Source organism: Sinocyclocheilus rhinocerous, unplaced genomic scaffold, assembly GCF_001515625.1.
Source record: "Sinocyclocheilus rhinocerous isolate Xijiao unplaced genomic scaffold, SAMN03320098_v1.1 scaffold666, whole genome shotgun sequence".
NCBI lineage: Eukaryota > Metazoa > Chordata > Actinopteri > Cypriniformes > Cyprinidae > Sinocyclocheilus > Sinocyclocheilus rhinocerous.
Window position 1 is genome coordinate 975,292 of NW_015661984.1, and position 8,775 is coordinate 984,066.

The 8,775-nt window shown below is 36.5% G+C and overlaps 1 long non-coding RNA gene across 1 annotated transcript; it reads right to left on the reverse strand.

The window, feature by feature from the left end:
• Positions 1 to 5,333: 5,333 nt before the first annotated feature.
• On the reverse strand, positions 5,334 to 8,527 carry LOC107727013 (uncharacterized). Its single transcript, XR_001638318.1, has 3 exons — positions 8,476 to 8,527; positions 8,268 to 8,338; positions 5,334 to 5,750 (listed from the first exon to the last, which is right to left on the reverse strand). It is a non-coding gene; the product is annotated as an uncharacterized LOC107727013 (long non-coding RNA).
• Between the last annotated feature and the right edge of the window lie 248 nt (positions 8,528 to 8,775).

The following is an 8,775-nucleotide window of genomic DNA, read 5'->3' on the forward strand; positions in this document are numbered from 1 at the left end:
ACGCATTCTTCCGGGAGAAATGCCCATATAAGGAGTTCCACCCTTGTTTACGTCATGAAGAGCCACGATCGAAAAAAAACTCTCCGAAACTTGTACGAACCCGGAAGTAAGATTTTTGCCACAGAAATACTCCGTCATACGTCTAAATTGTTTTTTTAAACTTTGTCCATGATTAGCATGAGAATCCAACTCTTTAACAGTGTAAACAACTCTGAATGCATGAAACAGCATTGTGCCCCCCCCCCCTCCGATAATAATCAGAAATGTTTCTTGAGCAGCAAATCATTAGAATGATTACTGAAGGATCATGTGACACTGAAGACTGGAGTAATGATGCTGAAAATTCAGCTTTGATCACAGAAATAAATTACATTTCAAAACATATTCAAAATAATTTAAAAAAAGATACTTTAAATTGTAAAAATTGTAAATTGTAGCAGCCAAAAGTGAAGATTTTATAAAAAAAAACTAAAAAAAACATGCATCAGTCTGTCTTTTATTTTCTCTTAGGAGCCATCATCACTGTATGTGTGTGTGTGTCTGTTTTGTTTATGTAGTACTTGCAATAAAGTTAAATAAGATAATACACCTTTTTTTGCAGTGAATATTTGAGTCAGAACAGGAAGTGAAAATGTCAAGTGCCCCTCAGGTCCCTCCCACGGTGTCCTCACCACCAGCTGAAACACACACACACACACACACACACACACACCTTTTCCCTTACATCCCCTCAGCCAGCAGTGAAAAGCTCAAAATAAAAAGCTAAAATAAACCCGGCTGCTCTCAGAGTGTCTCCTCGTCCTCTTGTCATCTACATGCACTGAAGAAGCACGACCGCTCCTGACCTCACTACACCAGTGATGCTTTCAGATCAGAGCTCTGATTGGAGGACAGGACACTCTCTCTCTGTGTCTGTGTGTGTGTGTGTGTGTGTGTGTGCAGCTGCTGGCCTGTCGGACAGTCACTGACCTTTTGATTGCGTGACTGTCCGCTGGACCCAGTGACTGGACATGAGAGACACGCTCTTCAGCATTTAACATCAGCACATTCTTATCTCTAAAATATGTGTGTGTTTGTGTGTGTGGGACAAAGTGTAGAATATGGATGGTGGATAAGAGAGAAAGAGCATTGATTCTCTGTTCTTAAGTCACAGTCACTGTTCCACCAAACCACAATTTAATAGGACACTATAAAATGTCACATAGATTTATACGATCAATGAATCTAATATAGATATCAGCAGAGTAATCTAAAGTCGCAAATCCTACATTACTAAAAGGACATGTATATCATATTAATTACTCTAGCAGGATCAATAGACAGTGAACACAAATGGGTTTCAATGTCACTATGACCTTGAGCACTATGTGTGATTATATGCACTTTGAAAGTTAATGATTTCAGTTGAAATAATACAATAATTTATCTTTTAAAATATCACGTAAATGAATCCTTTTGCAATTTTCAAATGTACTCTTTCAAATCTTGTACAACCATTTAAAAGGCTAACTGAGACTTATAGCACTTGCATATCTTTGCTCTCTTGTTGATTTTGATTGCTTCCATTGTTCTCATTTGTAAGTCGCTTTGGATAAAAGCGTATGCTAAATGACTAAATGTAAATGTAAAACAGAACAAACAACAATAACAGAACCACGGGAGCTGGACTGACGTCTCTCAGCTGGAACTGTTCTCTTTTATTTCGTCTGTCTGGGTTTCTCTGAACTCTAGGACAGCGCTGCTCTAGTTTTTGTTGGCAAACATTCAGTAGGGAATTTCTATGCAATACAGACAGATGGTACCTCAATATTCCTCTCGCTCGCTTTCTCTCTTTTAATAAATCTCTCTAATTAGATGAAATCAGCTTATTTGCATCGGTCAAGGTCAAGATTTTATTAGTGGCATTTTCTAAAGAAAAGCTTTATTAATGCTATTAATTATTGTAAACCTTTAGCTCGAAGTATTAAACTTGTAACCCATCACACACCATTTTAGCTACAGACATGAATGATATCTCAAATAATGCGGCTGGCTGAGATTGGTTTTATGAGTTTTTTCTAAAAATATGATTATGAAATAAAGAATTATGAAATCATTTGTGGGTTGGCTGCAGCCATTACTAAAAGCAGCATGAAATCAAACATAGAATGCCATTCAAAGTTGAGGATTTTTTAATGCTTCTAAAAGAAGTCTCATAGGTTCACCAAGACTGCATTTATATGATAAAAATCCAGTAAAAAACAGTAATGTAGTGGAATATTATTACAATTTAAAATAACTGTTTTCTTTTTATTATATTTTAAAATGTAATTTATTCCTGTGATGCAAAGCTGAATTTTCAGCATCGTTACTCCAGGTTTCAGTGTTACACGATCCTTCAGAAATCATTCTAATATGCTGATTTGCTGCTCAAGAAACATTTCTAATTATAATTAATGTTGTGCTGCTTAATATTTTATCTGATTCTTAGATGAATAGAAAGAACAGTATTTATTTGAAATATATTTTTTGTAACATTATAAATGTCACTTTTAATGCTCCCTTGCTAAATAAAAGTAATAAATTCCTTTAAAAATAAACTTTAATGCACTGTATTTATAAGAGAAATATAAAAGCTCACATGTTCTGTATGCCGCTAATGTACTGTAAAAGACAGACTGTTTAAGTGACGAAATGAGCAAGATCAAACTCGCTGTAACAGACTGCAAATCAAGCGATCTCTATAATACTGTAATCCTGAGAGATTGTGCAGGTATAAAGCCTTTCACCTCCTGCTTTAAACAACAGCATGCCTGTACAGGATTACCAGGTAGGATCAATACCAGGCTTTTCATCACTGTTCGGAACGGCGGCTAATAGATAGTAAATTTCACCCTTTCCTGGCTATTTATCCCACACAGACATTAACAACGCTATCACTGGGAGATATAAGACTGAGATATGTTACTGCTGGACTGCTCCTCACATCTATCTTCCTCCATGCGCATTCATCTGGAAGATCAGACAAAGCGCTGAAAACACAGGCTGTTCAATACAGGCTTGTACCTCAGAGACGGACCCAATGACTGGAACTTCAGAGGCATTTCTGGGAAATCATGGTGTGCCCATTCAGCTGAGAGTGTCTTCACTACTGGGACTGATTAATTGATGCTATTTTGAGACCCCAAATGATACTTTATATGATTTATCATACAGTAAATCTCATCACAGTCTCATCACAAATTACACATTCATGCATTTATTCTTGATTGATGCTTATGGTCTGTGAAATAGACCTTTACATATTTTCATAAGAAAAATTAAGTGGTACCTGCTATTGCTCATATAGCAGTGGTATGCAAATTTATATAGGTTGCATTTTAAATACTCATTATTATATATGAGCAATATCACATGTGTAGCAGCGCAATACCACTAGGTTTTACCCATTTGTCAATAAAATAAATTTATTTAAATCATTAAAGTAGATACTTTAACTGTATTTAACATGTATATAAAATCACTTTTGCAAATGTAATTTGATGCAGACACAAAAATGGGACATCTACACTTCTTTGACCCATATATATGTACGAGTTTGGAGATATACCGGTAGACACGATTAACCGGTAGAAATTTGTCAACAGGAAGTGCGTTTTTAAGCATCGCGGTTTAGAAACAAGTGATTTTAAGCCACTGAAACACAATCAGCAGCGAAAGAGAACTCATTTCCCTAAATGCGCGCGCTGTCTGAGAGACGGTTTCTAAACGCTGTCAGAGAGGCACATGCACGTGAAGATGGTGTTCAGAGCGCGGGAGTATTAAAGTTATTTTATTTTTGGATATGTAATTATTATATATTATTATTATTGGAGTTATTTTGCTGCTTTATAAGCTTTGAACGCTTAAATACCTGTATGTGTCAAAATGCCCGTCTTTGCAAATGAAACGCACACATCTGAGACAATACAGTATACTGGATCCGGGCAGCTCTTAAAGTGACAGCAGTCTAATATTCCTGCTGTCTGTCATTTATGTTAATCACACAACAAAAGAGAAAATCTCTCACTGCTCTTGACTAAATCAATTTTGTAACTTTAATAAGAAGAAATTTTTAATTTACACAGTGAAGAATATGCAGTTTTTTTATACATTTGATTACTTTATACAATGTATGTAGCATTTCTTATTGTTTTGTTCAACTGTAGCTATTGTTTGTAATTAGTTTTTTTTGTATTTAATTGCTGACTGTTTACTTGTCTCCAGTGAGATTGAGTTTTAATTTTTTTATTTTATTTAGACTATTAGTTTTTTTGTGATTTTAACACTGATGACAAGAATTATGAAATTTCTATAGTATCAAAAATTTTGATATCAAAAAGACCTTATTTAACCCTTGTGCGACCTTTTGGACATTTTTGTCCTTTTCAGTTTTTTTTTTTTTTTATCATTTTGCCTGTGTTATTGCCAACTGCATAAATTTTGGCACAGGTGTGTATTTTTATTGGAATTTTCAAAAATTACTATATTGTGATGTATATCATTACAGTGAAATAAAATTACTCATATTGTGGTATCAAATTTTGGTCATATCACCCACCTCTCTATATGTGATATAATTATGATTATTTTGGTCAATAATGGCATTAACATGATCACTCAACTTTGAAAAATCATGCATTTACTGAATTTTTTAACAGTGAATTTCACTGAACTTTATAATTCAACCGAAAAACTAAATATAAATTAAACAATTGTAAAATAAGTATATTTGTATACATATATCCTATATGGTACGTGTATAACATTATGGGTAATTAATATTGAAAGAATGAAATGTATTGTTAAAACAGTCATTCAATAAAGTTAAATATAACTGTATACCTAACAATGTAGCAGCAGTGGTTTTGTGAAAGGCACTGATCGCACTTTGAAATTCACTGGTGAAACGCTCAGATTCTCACAGTGTCAAGCTCCTCTTTCAGATTTCCCTCTGACACAAATGAGCTTTGGATTGCCCCTAAAAGCCTTCTTTAGTGTGCCAGTGAAAGTGCCAGTGAAATAAAAAATGAAAGGAGTAAGAGAATCAAAAACTGGAAAAAATACTCAAGAGACGAAAGAAGACTTAAATTACACATCAAGACTCAAGACATCAAGAGAATTGTTCTCTTTAGTGATTTTTTTTCTTTTTTTGTGGAGTGGGAGGAAGATATAAATAAAGGAGATAAATGAGCCTAGAGATGAAAAAAAGTCAAATTCTACAAATTTGTAGTTAAACCAGAAAAAAATGTTACAAATCTTTATTGATTTGACTCAAACTAGAATCTTAAAAACATGATTATCATCTGCCCTTCTGCTCACAAGCGGCAGTTGTGTCAACACAGATTAGCATATCCAACTGTCACAACAGCGTGTGTAAATGAGTATTTGTAAATAATGTCTTCTGATTGGAGGCGGAAGTCAAACGCACAGTGATTTATGCCCAAACGGTCTAAACTGACGAGCCGTGACATCTAGCAGAGCACAGCATGAAGAAACTCAAGGGAGGCATGGAGAGCGCCTGACAGGTGAAGGGGCGTGGATTAAAGCCAGGCTTCAGTTTCAATCAGAGCTGGACAGACGGTAAAGCTTCACGATCAGGCCAGTTATAGCAGCAGACTGCTCTCTGATCAGCCACAACACTATTAATTATTAAAAGCTCGGAGGGAAAGGCCAGAGACACAAACTGATCTCCATCCATCCCAGTATAAGATACATTCAGATCCTTTAACCTTCAAGAGAAACAGAGAGAGAAAAGCTCACATATTAATTGATAAATTACCACAGTCAAACTCTTTATGTGGTTTTGCATAAACAGGGAAATGTGCTTGTTCATACACACATCAAACAACCCATTCGAAAAACTACAAAGCAAACATCAAAGCGGGACAGAGATGGTGGTTTTAGCAGTAATGTGAGCTTTCATCAGCCCCATTCATTTAAATGCCAGTTACCAAAACCCAAAACAAGCAATTCTGAGGCTTTGTGATGGTGGTTTTATGTGTGACCTTTGCAGAAATCCTTAATGCATCAACACATCTGCTGTATGAGCAGCAAATAGTCTTAGTATACACAAAAAGCCTTCAAGTCTTTTTCATTCTTACACTCCACTACTTTTTGGTTTATTGTTCTAGTATAGATCTCTCAGCTTTTGTGTGTATGTTTTGTTTTGCAAAAGTAACTTTAGCTAACAGCACCTTAAGGGTACATATTACTACTCTAATGTACAAATATGCAGATATTAGGGTTAGATAAGGTACAAAGATGTCCTTGTACTGTCCCAGTGACAAGCTGTTGTACCCCTACATTTGTTTGTTTTATGGTTTGGTTTGTTTTTGGTGTTTTTTTTTTTAATCTCAGAATTGTGTGATATAAACTCGCAGTTCTGATTTTTTCCCAGAATTGCAAGTTATAAATTTACAATTAAGAGAAAAAAGTCAGAATTGTGAGATGTAAACTCGCAATTCTGAGAAAAAAAGTCAGAACTGCAAGATTTAAACTTGCAATTCAGAGAAATGAAGTCAAAATTGCTATATATAACTCGCAATTCTAAGAAAATATTTTCCCCCTCAGAATTGCACTTTATAACTAGCAATTGTGAATTTTTAATCACACAATTCTGAGAAAAGAAGTCAGAATTGCAAGAAAAAAAGTCTAAAGTCTAAAATTCTAAAAAAAGACTTACTCGCAATTGCAAGTTTATATCTCGCAATTCTGAGCAAAAAAGTCAAAATTACGACATTTTTTTCTCGCAATTGTGAGTTTACAAGTCAGAATTGTGAGATAAAAAGTCACGATTTCCTTGTTTTATTTATTATTCAGTGGTGGAAACGGGCTTCCATTTCAAGCTGCTTACTTTCTCGCAATTGTGAGTTTACAAGTCAGAATTGTGAGATAAAAAGTCACGATTACCTTGTTTTATTTTTTATTCAGTGGTGGAAACGGGCTTCCATTTCAAGCTGCTTACTTTAAAGCAATTTATTTAATATTTATATTTATAAAGTGCTATATAAACAAGCATGACTTGATAAGCGTGCCGAATTGCAGAGCTAGTGCAAATATTTGCAGATTACTATGATCAGAAGCTTTGTTAATGGCTGTTTTCTCACCACTGTCATGTTAGTTGTGTATTTATTTGCTAAATGAAAGTGTGCAGCACATTTACATGCTGCAGCATGAGTGGCGTTGGGATGTTCACTGGGGAACAGTATAAAGGCTGCAAATGGTGTTTACATTTACCCCTAAGTGTAGAACAATAAAGAACTTAACTGTGAGCATATCAGGCCCTTTAAAGGGGTCATATGATGTTGCTAAAAAGAACATTATTTTGTGTATTAGCCTTGAGTGAGCGGAGGCCTGCGTCTAGAGTGAGGAATGGCCGGCGGATTCGACGAAGGAGCAGCGGGCGGGCTTGCGGCAACCACATGTGACGACCCCGGGCTGGACTCCGCTTCGTCCACGGTGAAAGCCGATCCGGCGATCCACAGCGCGAAGTTGATATATTTCCTCAGCGACCAGCACGGATCAGCTCTAGGCATGACGAAGCAGATATCCTGCTCTTTTGGAAGACCAAACAAAGTAGTTTCGCTTTCACAACGAAACACACAGCACCTTCACAACATGGCGGCAGCAACAATACTACAGCGAGAATTAAAGTTACGCCTTCTTTTTTTGCGTGAACATTTGGGCAACGTTATGCAAATCTTCCCACACAGTGACGTAGACATGTGGGGATGTGTTAGAATGAGCCGCACCAAGAGCTTGTAACACTTCAAAGAGAAAGGAAAAATTTAAATCGCATCATATGACCCCTTTAAGCTAAATTTTTTGCACATCTTTTTCTGACAGTGCAGAAAATAAAATAAAAGTCTGCAGCTTTCATCTGGGTCTGCTGACTGGCAATGCCATCCTAAATTTACCGGCGATGTCTGGGTCTTTATTTGCTGTCTTTCAGATAACATTGTGTCCTGCCCTGTGTGTGCTGAGCACTGACCTCAACAGCCTCACCCCTGCCATAGACAACAGAGATGCTGTGCTCAGTTATGTAACAGAGCGTGTGGCAAAATCACATCTATTCATCAGCAGAAAGTATCAGTGTGTCCCCTCAAAAATCACACACAGCTGCGCTCAGACAAAAACAAAACAAACGTGCTGCTGTGTTTTCATGTTCACTTGGGGAGGAGTTCAAATTGTGATTCTCTGCAAACAATACAAAGCTACTAGTGGTTGGAAGGCACCCAAGAACTTACTTTCATGATGAACTGTTTCATATTTATAGCTGCTCCAGGTCTAAGGGACAGTTTGTGTGGATCCTACATTCCTAGAGAGATGGATGATCATGCTGTCAGCAATGGACACTGAGTTTACAATCTAGGCCAGATGCAAGGGAGGATTCCTTAAATGGAAGTATATAGAGGTAAACTTCTCTACTATTGTGTAAAGAGAAAAAAAGAGTACCTCAGTGCCAGGCAGGGCTTGTGAGATGAATTAATCCACTGACTGTCTCTGCATCTGGCCAGTATCACCCAACAGAATCCAGAGGTGTTTACAGAGGCATCATACATGCTGCGACACAACAGGATAGAAGCCTAATGAAAAATGACAATGCATCTGAAGACAGTTCATTTGATTTGGAATGTGCTGGAGTCCATCATCATAGTCACTGTATTAATATCTACACATAAATGTATGTTTATGGGTGTTTGATCAAGGAAGGTTCACAACAGGTGATTAATGAATGACACTGTTGGTCACATG